Here is a 16,227-nt window from a genome sequence, read left to right as displayed (position 1 = left end):
CGGATCCTGAAATGGGGATGTGTCAGGCTGCAAAACTCTTAGAGCAGGTTCCCCGGGCCACAGACGTCTCCCCCCAAGACCAGCCTCCTGTCTCTAAAGGAATGGCCAGAGCCTAGCTTTCTATTCTAGCGGGTTGCCTCTTGCTACATGCCCATGACCTCTGACTCCCTCTAGTTCTCTCCTTGCTCGCCTGAATTTCAAACTTTGGTCAAGGAGGTTTTGTCTATAAACGTACAGCGTACAGGGGTGTGTGTGTGTGTGTGTGCGCACGTGTACATGTGCGTATGTGTGCATACGTGTGTATCTTTTTAAAGGACTGGGAATCTTTTGAGCAAGCCACTGGCCAGGGATTACTTCTCTATTGCCCTCTCTTGAAGATGGCCGTTGAGTGACCAATGAGATATGAACTTGGAGAAAAACACAGTGGCCTTGGGAACCATGGAGGGTGCCCCTCTGTAAAGGCTGATGTGTTTCTGTTCAAACTGGTGCAGAAGGGAATGGAGTAAAGGACAGGGAAGCACACATGCGTGACTTCCACATTAGCCAACTCACCTGAGAAGGAAGGCAGGCACGCCAGAGGGTCTCTGTGACTACCCCTAACCTGGGTGATCGAGGCAGAGCCGGGCAGGCAGAGGTCTGATGCCAGGGACCGTGCCAAAGGCAGATTCCTCTGAGACACTCGTGCGTGATGGCTATGCCAGGAAAGGCAAACAAGCAAACGAAACAAACCAGGGCTGTCCCTGCCAAATACACAGGAAAAACAAAAAACACCGTAGCATCCAACGTACCCAGGCATCTCCCGACTCCTTGGTCCACCTCTGCATACCAACTCCCCACATCCTAAACATTCCTTCTGCCCAGATGAGTAACGAGTGACAAGCAATTAAAAATTTCCCCTTTTCTTCCATCCTAACCTTGAACAAACCTCTCTGAGACCTAAACACTAACTTCAGAATCCACCTCTATCTCAACACTGGGCAGGTGTCAACTCCCCTCTGCAAGGATTTAAACAACAGCACATCAACCACAACTGCCCAAGCATGTAAATCTATTAATTAATTCAACATTTAATAAGTCAAAGGAAGAAAATAACATGATCAATTCAATAAATAGCAAAGAACTCATCCCATAAAATTGAATATCATGGAATTAATTTGCATGCATACATACTAAACTTATAACCCTTTTATACAAGAATGCACTGTAGTTCTTTCATATGTGCTTTAAAATCTCAAAGCAAAAAATTCTTGTCATGCTTAACGGTGACACATAAAGCCATTCAAATTGAACTCGGGAGAGTGAAATGCCTTTGGCCACTATTATTATTTAACGTTGTTTTGGAAATACCAGCCAATGCAATTAGATAACAGATCGCTTGACAATGATATAATTGCATAGCTAAAAACACAGAATAATCAACTGAAGAAATAACTAGAAAGGGTAGGAGAATTCAGTGAGCTGTGTGGTTTTTAAATTAATATGCAGAAATCAGTAGCTTCTCCTTACTTGAAAAACACACGTTGAGAAAATACAACCGAGAGACCACTCTCATTTACAATAGCAATAGCAATTGACTATCTAGGGATGAAATTTCTAAGACAATTGCAGGACCCTTAGGAGGAAAGTAGATTACTCTGCTGAGAGAGAAACTCTATGGAGGGACTTTTCCTATGAGTAAAAGAAATAACATAGCTTATCCTTGGGATGGGAGACTCCAGCATGTAACGAAAGAAATTACCCTAAACTAGGTCCTATAGTCCATGAAACATGAAGTAAACTACTACCAGGATGCTTTGGAATTTCACAGCATGATGTTAAATCACACATGGGAAAAATAGTGTATGAGAATGATTAAGGGGCTTGTGGAAAAAGAAGAGTGATGATGGCCATCTTTCCCAGATATGAAAATGTTTAGTTATTCCAGAAAAATTAGAATACCCTGCACTGAAGCATGGATAGGCAGTCATTGAGCTGAATCCATAAGCCAGAAATAGACTGAAATACCTACGGGACTGTAGAACTTTCCATATAAGAAAGCTGACATGTTAAGGCAGAGAGAAAACAATTGGAACATTGACAAGTTAGTCCTTGGGGGACAAGCAAGTTACAGACCAACATGTATAGTATGATACTATCGTGTAAACAGAACAGCTGTAGATTAAAATTCTTCTGGGAAGAAAGATGAGAAAATGATGACAGTGATTAAATCTTTGCTGGGGAGGATGGGAGTTAGTCGTTGGGAGAGGGAAGGAGATTTTTACTTTTTACTAAGTTTGGGGAAAAATGACTTTAGTGTTTTGAAACCAAAAAGATATATGTCTTTATATAGATAATGCAAACAATATGAAACATTTATGAAAGAAAAAAATGAGATTTGTTGAACATTAGTCTAGAAATGCCATGATGGATAGACAAGAATAGTAATAGACAGATGGAGAGAAATACTTTTATAAAATTGGATCTTATTATAAATTTATCAAACATGCACTAAATTTAACTGCCAAATTTCAAACAGGGTCTTCTTTGCCTCTTCACCGTGAGAAAAAGAATTGGTTCCTAAAAGCCTCCTAGAAAGTTAAGGAGAAAATGATGATAAACAGTTAATAGAATCTCTGCTTGGTTTTAGTTGCAGGTTTCAATTTTTCACAGTTTCTATTAATTCATTATAAAAGATGATGGAATGATTGCATCTCCACTCCCTCCACCCTGCCTCTCACTTCCCACTAGGTTTCAGTAGCTTTATTTGTGCATTTTAAGGTTTTATGGTTTCCATGATTTATTTGGTAACGATAATTCCCAGAAATGCTTAGTTCCAACTCTGCCTCTGAACATGTGCACTGTTTGCCACGAGTTAATATTCCAGAGCGTTTCCATCTTGATCTTTTTAGGATGTATTGTTTGGTTAGCTGGGTTTTCCAGGAGTAGCTCACTGATGCGGTAGCTCCTGAGTTCTTCATGTATGAGAGAGTCCATGTGTTGCTTTTATTTTTGGAGGCAATTTGATTGCGTGAAAAGACTTGAGGGATGGTTCACGTTTCCTTGAAGATCCTGTAGGCTCCTCCATCTTGGCGGTGCTCTGAAAGGGCAGGAGGAAACCAACAGGAGTCCCTCCCTTGGAATAACATCACTTTGGCCCAGGATACTTATGTGATTCCCATATGGTTCTTTATCATTATATTAAGTGCATTAAACACATACACATACACACCACATGCACATACCACACACATACAATACTACTTATTAGAGGTATCAGAGAAGAAATCATTCTCAAAGTGAGGGAAGAACTCAATCTGCTGCTTGACAGACCACACCATATTCCTGGAAAATTTTAAGAGAGAAAATAGATCCTGAAACACATCCTGGTAAAATTATTTAACTCTAGAGATGGAGAAAGAAAACCACAAGCTTTCACACAGGGAATATATAGTTAGCCTAAAGGAGAAGGAAAAATTAAGCACCACTGTCCTCAGGCTGCTCCACAACACAACTATGACAGAAGCAAAGTATATGGAATTTTTAGGAGATATTGTGAGCCCTAATTTTTGTACCGAATGAAGTTCTTCTTCTTGTATAAAGTCAATAAAAAGTCGTTATCAAATATGCAGTGGGCTTCCCTGATGCCGCAGTGGTTGGGGGTCCGCTTGCCGATGCAGGGGACACGGGTTCATGCCCTGGTCTGGGAGGATCCCACATGCCGCAGAGCGGCTGGGCCCGTGAGCCATGGCCGCTGAACCTGCGCGTCCGGAGCCTGTGCTCCGCAACGGGAGAGGCCGCAACAGTGAGAGGTCCGCGTACCGCAAAAAAATGCAATGAACTCCTGCTGGAAAAACTAGTAAGCCATACTTGAAATGATTAAAAATAAAGAACTCAGAACAAAAGGAAGATATTATGAAAGGGCCAGTAGTGAGCATTTAAACATAGGACTAATGATAAACATCTATGGTAATTATGTTTATGAATACTATAAAAGTCAACATACTGAAAGAAAAGATTATAAAGTAAAATGTTAAAATATTCTGTAATACGGAGAGGCTAAAATTCCTGCGCTTGTTAACGATAGAAGTGGCTGAAGGGTGCTATACTGATTTTCATGGCAGAAAGGCAAGAAATCGTTTCATTTTTAAAATATTGTTTCTGGAGTTGAAAAAAATTTAATGCATCTATCCATATTATTTAAAGATACAAAATAAGTCACTAGAACTAAGAACAAATTATATGGCTCTTAAATCATCACAAGATGAAAAAATACTGATTGTAAAATGAAAGCTACAAAAGGAATAGAAAGTATTTCATTCTGACTAAAAAGGGTGGGGGGCACGGATAACTTAATATGTGAAAACCTATTAGCATAATTCACTATGTTGCCAGATTTATGAAGAAACCATATGCTCATCTAAGTAGATGCAGAAAAACACTCAATTAAATTTAACACTCGTACGTGATCGAATAGCAGCTCTTCGCCAACTAATAAGAAAAGGGAACATTCTTAACTTAATAAAAGGCATCAACAAAACAGTTAGAAATCATCCTATTTGAGTGGTGAAACATTAGAAGCATTTATTTTGAAGTGAAGAGCAAGAAAATATTATTATAGTTTCTAATATTTAATTTATCATTAATTTAATATTAACATTGTACTGAAAACCTAGCAAGTATACTAAGATCAGGAGAAAAGATTCCCTCTTTCCACACACAAAAACAATTCCAAACTAAAAAATATACATAAAGAGATAAGAAAGAAAGAAACACAGTTATTATTTTTGCCAACCATGAATTAGAAAATGTAGTTACACAAGTTTCTGCCAAAAACACAGAAAAATATACAATCTGAGAATAAATCTAGCATAAGATGAGCATGACTTTTACTGAGAAAATTATAACACAATTTAAAAATAGTTAAATAATAGAAAATGCATTCTGTGTTTACAGGTCAGAAGACGACTTATAGCCACATCAATTACCTCCAAATTAACATGTGAATTCTATGTAATTCCAGTAGAAATCCCATAAGGTTGTTAATGAAACGACATTAGGTTTTATCATAAAATTCGTATGGAAGGGTACAGGGTTAAGAATAGAGATGTTCTGAGGAAGGGAGAGTGAGGTGTGGGGTGGGTAGGGGAGACTGACCATTTCTCCCAACTTCATAACATTAAGCAATTAATTAGAACAGGGTGATAGCCTCACAGAGGTGAGCAAATAGTCCAAGGAAACAGAGCAAAGGGCTTGGAAGCCAAGACAGGTATATTTGTTCTTCGAGGATTTTATCAAACTCTATGACAAAACAGTCATGGTGGAAATACACGATGATGCAGTGTTGGTACTAGAAGAGCTACCCATCATATGGGGAAATAAAGTTAAATGCATACCCCATGACAAATTGCAGATAGACCAATGCAGTAAGTTTGAAAAGTAAAACTAGAAGCTTTGTAGAAGAAAAAATAGGACAATAGCCAATGCTGAAGATATGGAGAAAAGACGACACTTCTGTGTGTATGTGGTGTGTGTGTGTGTGTGTGTGTGTGTGTAGGGTGTTGGGGGGTATTGTACATGGGACAGTTTCCCTGGAAGACAATCTGCTTCTTCTAGTGAAGCTGATGATGTTTATGCCCTACATTCCTACGTTTCACTAACTCAGAATAGATCCCACAGAACATTGCCCATATAGGATATGTTCACTTGTAAAAGGGAAGATGAGAAAAGACCTAAATGTTCATACATGGGAAAATGGATAAATCATGCCACATTCATATAATAGAATCCTCCATAGATCTGGACATGCCTATATGGAGTAGAACAGGATGGGGATAGAAACTTCAACTATTTGAATAACATGCATCTATTAAAAGAAATAATATCTGAAGCAAAAATAGAAAATGCAGTTGAGTATACAAATTACTATGATGATAACTGGCACCAGTGTTCTTCTTGAGGTTAAATTTGTCTGTTAAGAACAATAGGCTTAATAAACTCCTTTGGGTCCGGAAGGGAAAACCCAGACAGCCTCTTTTGGAGAAAAAGACATCTGAAAGAGGATACTTCATATTATTAAACTATGATTAATGTAGGAGTGTCAGATCATAGAAAATGTTTACTTAAAAGCCGAGTATTCTACTCTGTATGATACTAGAATGTGGACACATGCCATTATACGTTTGTCCAAACCCATAGGATGAACAACACCAAGAGTGGACCATAATGTAAACTATGGACTCTGGGGGATGATGACGTGTCCATGCAGGTTCATCAGTTGTAACAGATGCTCCACTCTGGTGGGGGTGGTGAATGACGGTGGTGGCTATGCATGGGGTGGGGGGCAAAGGGTAAATGGGGAATCTCTCTGTACCTTCCACTCAATTTTCCTGTGAACCTAAAACTGCTCTAAAAAATAAAGTCTACTAAAAAAATCAAATTTGTGATACAGTTTTAAAAGTTGAGTATTTTAGCTTAAAGCTTTTAATGTTTGTACATTTTACAATGACCACTTATTGCTTCTGTAACTAAGAAAACTAATTAAATTTCAACTATACTAGGAATCAATGAAATGAAAATTACAACAAGCAAACTCTATTTTACAGATCAAATTGTCAAAAATGTAATTAAAGTGACAAGATTCCCTATTGGTGAGAGTTCAGGGAACAGACACTCTACCGCTGGCAGAATGTACATTAGTACAGATTATCTGGAGGGCATCTAAACCCTGAGAAACATTCAGACCCTTTAAACTGTAATTCCACTTGAAGTAAATTAACCCCAGCTAAGGTCAGAGATGTGTAAAATATTTATATAAAAGGGTGTATGTCGTTTCTTAAGTTATAAAAGTAAAAAACATAGGAGATCTCTGTATACCCAATGATCAAAATTTATTTAAGTAAAATATGCTACATTTATGTGAGGAAATATTACCTGATCACTCAAATAATTTTTGCAAAAAAATATTCAGTTTTATGGGAAAATGTGATATACTGGTAACAAAGCAATTTTCTAAACAGTATTACAGTTGACTCCTATTTTTGTGTATGTGATTTTGTGTTGTTTTTTTTTTTTTTTTTTTTTGCTGTATGCGGGCCTCTCACCGTTGTGGCCTCTCCCGTTGCGGAGCACAGGCTCGGGACGCGCAGGCTCAGCGGCCATGGCTCACGGGCCCAGCCGCTCCGCGGCATGTGGGATCTTCCCGGACCGGGGCACGAACCTGTGTCCCCTGCATCGGCAGGCAGACTCTCAACCACTGCGCCACCAGGGAAGCCCTGATTTTGTGTATTTTATATATATGTACATGTATGTATATATTTGGCTATATGAACACACACATATAGGACAGAAAGAAGGGAAGAGAGAGAGAGAGAGCAAGAAAAAATGAATAGCAGGCAAAAGACCAACATGTTAAATGCACTAATTTCTGGGCGATTTAACATAGTTTCTGTATTCTCCCATCTTTGTACAGTGTACATGTATTACTTTGATAGCAGTTTTAAAATGCACTGATAACTACCTCTAGCTTGTGGAGCCTGTGAAGCTCAGCACCTTTTGCTCACGTGACTGGGGCAGATGGAATCAGATTCCTGCTGGCCCATGTCTCCATTTACTCAGACGCCAGATGGCAGAGGTAATTTAGAATTCACCCCTTCCGAATCCAGCCTTTGTACTGGTTTTAGAAGAGAAATAGACAATGTTATTGTAGGGTATATTCAAGCAAATCCAGGAACCGGAAACATCGTTTGGTAACAATTGTCAAATTCTTTGTCTCTGTGAACACTGCATGGCCCCCATAAATTACTGTGCAAATTGCATCAGTGATGGTCAAATTCTTCTGAACTAACTGCAAGAAGTAAAGTAGAATCCCACCAGGGCTTGAACTGAACATGAACTACGGGGAGGAATGCCATTTTTGTTGTGAAAATAAAGGTACTAATTTGATAAGGAGATTAAGGGAGTGGATGGTGGGGAAGGGAGGTTTCCTTGTTAAAAATTTACCATTGTTAATGGAATTCATGAATCACTCCCATCTGTGATTTCTGGTTATAAAAATAGCAAAGCAAGAGGGAAAATTATGGAGGTCTAATAACTCTGGAATGTTACACTTTATAAGGAATGGGATGTGAGTTTTTATACTTATCAAAGAGCAAAGGTTTATTGAAATATAAAGTTTAGTGTGTTTTTGTATACATATTTATGCAAGTGTTTACACCGATACCTAGGTCAGCACACACAAAGTATTTCTGGAATAAAGTGAACATGATGTAAAAGACATTTAACCTGCATACAAGGCAGCAACTTTCCTGCTTACCTGGTAGGTGTATTTTCATCATTCTGTAGTCAGGAAGCCGACGGCATGTTTGCTGATGTCCTAATTCTACTGGTCAACTGTCCAATCACATGTGCTCACTCTTCCTAAGCTGTCCTGGGATTCCAGGAGTCATATGACCTCAGAAGTGATGCCCATTCCTTCTGGAAATTCAGGAAAGGAAGGACTAATTTACTGGAGACTATAAGTATAGTAAAAATGTCAGATAAGAAAAAAATTTAAGTAAGTAAAAAATGTGTATTTTTTTTCAGCACATTTGAGCACCTGCTCTGATCCAGCCTCTGTTCTGCACTCTGCAGTTAGAAACATGGTTAATACTCAGCCCCTGCCCTCGAGGAGTTCAGTGTTGGTCAAGCAGGAGGGAACTTCCAAATAGGACAATTCAATATTCATACTTTTGCAAGTGCTTAGAGCAGTGACTGGCACAAAGTATTCTTGTAGCCTGTGAATTGTGCCCTACAGTGTTGGGAGCATGGCAGTCATTAGTGCTATTTACAGTTAACCTCATTCTCCTGAGCAGGTAGGGTTACATTTCTCTCCTCCATTTAAATTGGAAGACATGTGACTTGTCTTGCCTTGGTGGTCATGAAAGCTGGGCGTTCAACTAGGTTCCTGAGTGCTTAAAATGACAGTCCCACGATTGTCCACACTGGACATGTGACATGAGCAAAATACAAGCCTTTGTTGTGTTAAGCCACTGGGATTTGGGGGCTGTTTGTTACTGCAGCTGGCCCAGTCCTGTTGACTAATGCACGTGGGCTGGCACTAAGACTAATGACATGTGGGCTGGCAGTTGGAGAGTTTGACTAAGTGCAGAAGAACAGGGAAAGTGGGAACAGTGATAGTAGAGGCCCAAAGATATAAAGCTATATTCCTTTCCCTTGACTGTTCCTCTCTGGTGCCCTTGTCTGTTCAGTGAAGTTCTCTGCACCTCTTCCCAGACCATTGGTAAAACATGGTGCATTGACCACAACCATCTGTCTCTTCTCCTCTCCAAACTATACAGAAATGTCAGTAAAGGAACAGCAAAAGTATGACTCTGCCACTAAAAACAGCAGAGGACAGGAAACCTCAACAGACCATTTTAGATGAAAAGAAGCAGATGGAAGAGACACCACCTAAGGGAACTCAGAGGGAAGAATGCCCAGTAGCACCCAGTTCACCCACCAGAGCCTCTGAAGGGCTCAGCCCCCAGGCAGTGGTGGAGGTGGGGAGATACAGGATGGAAATTGGGGTGTGGGGGGGAGAGACAGCAGATGATGGAGGGGAAATCCCCAATCCCCTCATGTACGGAGCACAGACCTGCACCTACTTCCTCCAGGAAGAAGATGGAGAAGCCCTGGTCTGGGTAGCAGCAAACACACAGGGAGTCTTAGGTGAGAGTCAGAATTTAAATGAAAATCTTGGGACTTTCCTGGTGGCGCAGTTGTTAAAAATCTGCCTGCCAATGCAGGGGACATGGGTTTGAGCTCTGGTCCTTGAAGATCTCACATGCCACAGAGCAACTAAGCCTGTGTGCCATAACTACTGAGCCTGCACTCTAGAGCCCGTGAGCCACAACTACTGAGCCCGTGCCACAACTACTGAAACCCACGTGCCTAGAGCCCATGCCCTGCAACAAGAGAAGCCACCGCAATGAGAAGCTCGCACACTGCAACGAAGAGTAGCCCCTGCTTGCCACAACTAGAGAAAGACCATGCACAGCAACAAAGACCCAACGCAGCCAAAAATAAATAAATTAATTAAAAAATAGACAATGGTAATAAAAGATGATAACCTTAACAAAAAGAATTTAAATGAAAATCTTAATACTTAACAGCGAGATCCCCAGTTCTCTTCACCAGTGTGGCCTCCAAAATGTTGGCAGCCAGGTATAAGCACCCAAAAGAAAGACCTCTGGATACTGGCATTGGGGAATCCCAAATAAAAGCCATCGACTTGCTTCTTTCAGCCCACAGGGAATCCCATCTGTCAACTAACTCACTCCTGCATGAGGATTTTCGAGTAGTTTGTCAATGTCCCACATTAAATATGAATGACGAACAAAGACAGCAACATTTGAGGGATGCCTCCAACTTAGAAGCATGAAAGGCAATCCAACAAAGACATGAACAAAAGGAGGCTGGAGGAAACAGCGCAGGGACCAGAAGAAAATGTCCAAAAAATGAATGAAAAACATTTTTGAGATTTAACAGAGATATTGCGTTCATAATATCAATAAAAGAACAGATTGTTTTTAGAAAATGAAAGAAGCAGAGAGATGAAAGAGCTCTGAGAAATTAAAAACTTGAGCCAAAACTTAAAAAATCAAATTAGATGATGGAGTTTGACTCTCTGATAAAGAGAATGTAAAGACCAAGAGATAGAAAATATTAGAAGAATAATAAGGCATGGTTGATTAATCTAGGAATTCCAAAATTTTACCAGTAAGAGTTTCAGATGGAACAGAGTAAGCAGTGCGTTTATCAAAGAAACAACATAAGAAAAACCCACAGATTTTTAAGAAATAAGTTTTCAGATTGAAGGAACATAATCATTTTTAAAATGACCCAAACCAAAGTACAGCATCACAAGATGCTGATACACCAGAGACAAAGAACCTGAAAACTTCTTGAATCTAGACAGAAAGACAGGTGGCCTAAAAAGAGATTACAACCGATGACTTCAGATCTTTCAATAACACCAAATGTGTGAAGACAGTGAAACACTGCCTTCAAATTTCTGAGGGAAAATGATTTTCAGTACAAAATTCTATGCCTGGTCACACTATCAAATATGCAGATGGAATAAAGTCATTTTCAGAGAAGCAAGAGTTCAAGCATTAGTTTCACATTCACCTTTTCTTAGTAAGTTACAGAAGAATGGGCTCCAGCACAATGAGGGAGTAAACAAAAAAAGAATAAATGAGATCCAGGAAACAGGTGATCCTAGACAGGTGTGGAATGTCAGAGACCTAGCAGGGTGAGGAGGACATCCTTGGATGGGGCAACCCAGTGCCAGGAGGTAAAACCCTCGTTAGAAGGAGGCTATGCTTGGGGTGGCCCAGTGGACATGTCAGGGTCCAAGTAGGGACAAGAAGACAGCCACACAAAGGAGCAGCCTGGATGGTGGGGTCAGAGCCCAAGTGTGGTGAAGAGGGGGAGTGTCAAAATGGGAAGTCAGGCACAACTAAGGAAAGTAATCCACCTGTAAGGAAGAGGGTCTTGGTGGAGCCAGGAGGTTGGTTACACAAAGGGGGTCCTTTGAAAAAATACGTAAGTGTATTAAGGATCATGGAAGTCAGGTTCCCAACTGTCAGAGAAAGGAGTTACAACACAGAAAAAGAGAAAACTACAAAGACCTCTGTTTATTGGATTGGAATTGGAGGTTTTGGATACTGTTGTAAATGGGAAGTTTTCAATATACAGATGTATATATGATAGATGATTAGATCTATTGATAGATAGGTAGATAGATAGAATCCCCTAACACTATCTGCTTGGAAAGCCTGAGCACAGTGGTGACTACCACCAAGATTTTGGTTTCTAAACATCATTCTTCACTAAAAGGAGCCAGGACAAATGGCTGATTCTAAGGCTGGGGAAGGAAACATACAAGGTGAGCCTGGGATGACTTGTAACAGAATGCAAAGAAGTACTCAAAGAAGGATGAGGATGTGACAAAAGTTGGACAGAAATGAGCTTGAATGGTCTCCTATTGGCCAATCTGAGCATCAAAATAAATGATAGTAATGGATTATAAACCATTGAATTGAATTAAATTAAATACGAAACCATGAGTCCACACAGAGGTAAAAAAGTAATTTTAAAATTAAAAGTTTAATGAGAAATAGGATATTTACATAATTTCAAGTACTTACGGATTCCACAAGAGAAAGAGGAACTTGATCATGGAGAAGACTGGCCAACATCATCTTAACCGAGATTACAGTGAACGCCATCAGGAATGGGGCACACAGAAACGATGTGTCACCTGAGAGGAGGCATAGTTCCTGGGGTATTCCCATCCAAGGTTCAGAATCTGAAACATCAGACAAGTGCAAAGAGAATGATATTCTGCAAAATAACAGGTCCACAGTCTTAAAAAATGTGGTCCTAAAAGTCAAGAAAAGACTAAGGAACTACTTCAGATCGAAGGAGACTCAGAGATGTGATGATTCGATGCAATGAGTGATTGGCTCCTTTCCCAGTGGAGGACGTTAATGGGACCACTGGCCACACGTGCGTGGGGTCTGAGCACTGGATGGTAGCAAGGCAAGAGCATTGACTGCCTGATGGTGATGTGGTTGCATTGGGGGTTCATGCCAGAGCGTCCTCACTTGTGTGACTCACACACTAAAGAGTTCTGGATGGATGAGACATCAGTTTGGCAACTTCTCAGATGGATCAGAAGGAAAACAAGTTATTTGTACTGTATCACCAACGTTTCTCTAAGTTTGTGGCTGCTGAAAAAAATCTTTCAAAAACTGACCTCTTCTTCTCTATCAGGCTTTCAAAATGGAACCAACTTTTACTCCTTTAACTATTTCTTCTGGTAGTTACATATTTCTCAAAAATATGTTTTTACTGCGATTGGGGGGTAATGTTTTCATTAGCTGAATGGTTTTGTTTCCAACTTTTCGTTGATTAGGGAAGATTTGCATGGATGCTATCTGTCCTTTTTTGTTTACTTTATATTAGAATATTCCAGAACCAACAACAATAGGTGTTTCCACTGAGGGCTGTTTATTCCTTAGATCCTCCATTTCTACCACTTGCATTTTTATTTTCCCTTCACCAATAACCCTCCAAGAAGTGCTTCCTCCTTGTAAGAAGACTTCCTCTCCCCTGGAAGCAGTACCTGCCCAAGGCTGCCCTGAGCACACTCAACCCCTTTGCTTTTGATTCTCCAGTGACCAGCACTGCTACCTGCCAGGTCCAGACCTGTCCTCAGAACCCCACCAAGGATGGGAGACTCTTTCAGGGATCAATCTTCACCAGGTTTGCACTGCATCCTCTTATCTATGAGCAGTATTCCCTGCTCTCGCATAAGTTTCCAGAGCTGGTCTTGTTACCCTAGGAAGTTTATGTTTCTACTTTCCTGTATACTAAAGTCTGCAGTATTCTCTGGTCTCCAGGATACACTGTAGGTGTTGGTTATACATACGTTTATCTACTATCCTTATTGATCTGTGTGGTTTTGGGAGAATGTGAAATTTGAGTTTCGGTGGTCACATCAAGGTCCAGAAAAAAGCACGAGATGTCTTTATGTTTGTGGGGTAGGTAAAGACTTATCAAGGAGGAGAATGGCTAAAATGAACAGATGGAAAATACCAAGTGTTGGCAAGGACACGGAACAGCCAGTACTCTCACACACTGCCAGAGGGAGCAGAATGGACACAACCACTCTGGAAAACTGTTTGGCCACTTCTACTAAAGCTAAGCATAGGCACACTATGTGATGCAAAAAATCATTTCCATTCCTAGTTCCACACCCAACAAAATGTGAACACATACATGAAAAGACATATGCAAAAAAAAAAAAAAAAAGGAAAGAAAAGACATATGCAAGTATGATTCTACATCAACTAGAAACCCAAATGTCCACCATGGGCAGCATAAATAAATATATTTCAATACACACACACACACACAAACACGCACACAATGAGATGATATAGAGCAAGGAAAAGAATGTCACAAACATAATATTGAGTGAAAGACAGCCAGTCATAAAAAGAATACTGTAGGTTCCATTTACATAAAGTTTAAAATAGGCAAAGCAAAGCAGTGGTGGCCTCCTCTGGGGGAGAAAGAGAGCAGTGACTGAGAAGGGGCATGAGAGGGGTGTCTGGGAGGCTGGTTGGTTCTATTTCTGGGTCTGGGGGATGGGTAAGCGTGTTCTCACTTTGTGAAAATTCATCGAGTGCTACACTTTTGCTTTGCTTTCTTTACTGGTTGAGTTTTATATTGTAATGAAGAAGTTTATTAAAAGCACTCCTTCAAAATAATTTTCAACTTGACATAAAAAAATTATTCTAATTAAACGTGATCTAGAACCCTTGGTAGATTGCCTTTTGCTTTTCATTAGACCTATGAATGTAGCTCCCAAACAGATGACCTCATTGGTACCTCCCAACAGACCTGTGTTTTAGGTAATGATGCACAACCACTCAAGGTGGCCTTGAATGGATTCATGGAGAGGGGATGGCTTATTCAGTCAGGGAGGGAAGGATGAGCAAGGAGCTCAGACCTACAATTCAGGGCTTGCAGCCCAAGGTCCTCTCGCTGGCTCTGAGGACTTGACAAAACATCTAATATTTATGAATCCCAATCTACAAAATACAGTTGCCATGCACCACACTGAATTGTGCAGGGACCACATGACCTAGTGTGCATGACGGTGCTTCAGAAACCACAGATACGTACACACCTGGGCTGGTGCAAACACGGTCTCCAAAGAGGTTGTTCTTGTGATCTCTGCTTTTGCCTCTTCCGAACACAGTTCACGAGATGGAATTGGGAGTCCCAGGGAAAGAGGTGGGCTCAGGAAGCAGGAGGTGGTCCTGAATTCGTTGCTATGGTGACATTTAAATCCTCCCATCAGCTATTTTCTACCAGTTGTGCAAATTCAGGGTCCTATTTATTTCTCAAATATATAACGTAGAATTCTTAGGTTTTTTTCAGATAGAGAAAATGAGGCAAGTACTTAGTACTCCACAAGCTCTCAGGGTACAGGGCTGCATGGATATCTTACAGGTGTATCTGTCAATGTTTAGAGATGTAGATTCTTCTTGTCTACTTAGACCCATTCCAAATTGTATGCCGAGGAAAGTGTGAAAGGCCAGTGTGAGTCCCTTCCATACCTCACGCCTGGAAAACTCCCATGAGAGTCCACATGCCCTCTGGGCTTCATCCATCTTCCTGCAGATTTTATACTAGTGACCAGCACATACATGTGATCTTACGTCTGGCTTTTATCTAAAACACTGTATTAGTTATCATTCTATTATGGTCCTACAGAGTCATAATGATTCTAATTGTATTGTGAGAACAATGATATAAAAACTTAAAAGAATTTTTGAAGATACAAATAAATCACCCAAGGCCATGTTTGAGCGTCTCACTTCCAAAAACCTCCAGGGCCTTCACTTTGCTCTGGAATAAGACCAGACTCAAGGGCTGTCTCCAGATACATCCTGACCTGCAATCCATCCCTTTGCCTCAGCCAGGAACATGTGTTTTTCTTTTGGCTCAGAGAAGCCACCAGCCTCCCCTACCCTACCCCGGCACATGCTTCAGACTCAGTTCCAACACCACTGCCCCTAGGGGACCACCCTTGACTCCCCCAACCAGACAGAGACAGGGACCACGGGGACCATGTGGGTTCTCACAGAAGCCTGGAATCTCCTTCCCATATCACCAGGAGTAATTGTACAGTGACGTGTGGAGTTATCAGCTTGACGTTTTCTCCACCAGTAGGTCACAAACCACCTGACTTGGGTCTCGAGCATCTTGCCTGATTCTGGTAGACATTCAGTACAAGTTTGTTGAATGGAGAATCAGCTTGTTACCCCAACATGAGAATATTTTTATTGTATATATGTGTTTACTTCTCATCTTTGCATGCATATTTAATTGTTACAAATCTGCTATAGGGTCAGGCCCCATTAGATGGCCGCTTTCATGCTCTCTGTACATCCCCTGCCTGACCCGGCCCTGACTCACTCTTACCTTACATGCATGATTGCCTCCCCCTCCCCCAACCTAGGTGGGAAATTTAAGCAGTAACCATCTGCATGATCGGCCTGAACCCACCATGATTGTTCTTGCCCTTGGACCAGAACTGCTCCAGTATGTTAGGTTATCAACAGTGGCCCTTGCCCCACTCCCCCTGGCAACCGAGGAGCCCTTGTGACGTCACGCACACAGCCTCTTCCT

General features: G+C 40.8%; 1 long non-coding RNA gene across 1 annotated transcript; it reads right to left on the bottom strand.

Moving 5' to 3' along the window:
* Window positions 1-1,101: 1,101 nt before the first annotated feature.
* On the bottom strand, window positions 1,102-12,539 carry LOC117313017 (uncharacterized). The gene is made up of 4 exons (XR_004527504.2): window positions 12,433-12,539; window positions 12,168-12,328; window positions 8,291-8,451; window positions 1,102-3,076 (listed from the first exon to the last, which is right to left on the bottom strand). It is a non-coding gene; the product is annotated as an uncharacterized lncRNA (long non-coding RNA).
* Between the last annotated feature and the right edge of the window lie 3,688 nt (window positions 12,540-16,227).

Source organism: Tursiops truncatus, chromosome 7 (genome assembly GCF_011762595.2).
Source record: "Tursiops truncatus isolate mTurTru1 chromosome 7, mTurTru1.mat.Y, whole genome shotgun sequence".
NCBI lineage: Eukaryota > Metazoa > Chordata > Mammalia > Artiodactyla > Delphinidae > Tursiops > Tursiops truncatus.
Note: the sequence above shows the minus strand (reverse complement) of the source record. Positions and strands in the feature narration are given on the sequence as shown.